Below are 506 nucleotides of genomic sequence, written 5' to 3'. Positions count from 1 at the left end.
CTCCGCCCCTCTCGGGGGGTGGGCGGGGCGGGGCGGCGAGGCCGGAGGCCAGGTTGCCCAGACCTTCAGTCCGCTTCGCTGGGAGGGAAAAGGGAGATGGGGTGAGGGAGAAGGGTACTTAAGTGATTCCACACTCTTAGGTTCCTGCGGGATTCCTTCAGACGCCTTGAACTTTTCACATTCAGCGGCCACTTGAGGATTGGGAAACAGTCTCGGGGCTGGCTGGAGTAACTAGGGAACGGTACCTCTCCCAGGCTTTTGTCTTAAATCCCCGCGGGTGGCTCGGCCTGTGGGGGTCCAGGATCCGGAAGGCTGGGCAGTTCAACTCCGGGAAAGAAAAATGAGGCACTCCCACCTCCCCTTCCCCGCCCCAATAAAAGCAAGGTTGATTTTGCTTGAAGTAAGTATGGCGAAAAGAGGCCCTCTGGGTGGTTCTGGCGCGGGGTGACGTTTGAAATCCGCTTGTCTAGTCGCTAAGTCGTGTCAGACACTTTGCGACCCCATGG

This window comes from Moschus berezovskii, chromosome 1 (assembly GCF_049115385.1).
Source record: "Moschus berezovskii isolate FMDL1 chromosome 1, NW_MosBer_1.0, whole genome shotgun sequence".
Lineage (NCBI taxonomy): Eukaryota > Metazoa > Chordata > Mammalia > Artiodactyla > Moschidae > Moschus > Moschus berezovskii.
The sequence above is the reverse complement of the archived record's forward strand: the minus strand, read 5'-3'. Positions refer to the sequence as shown.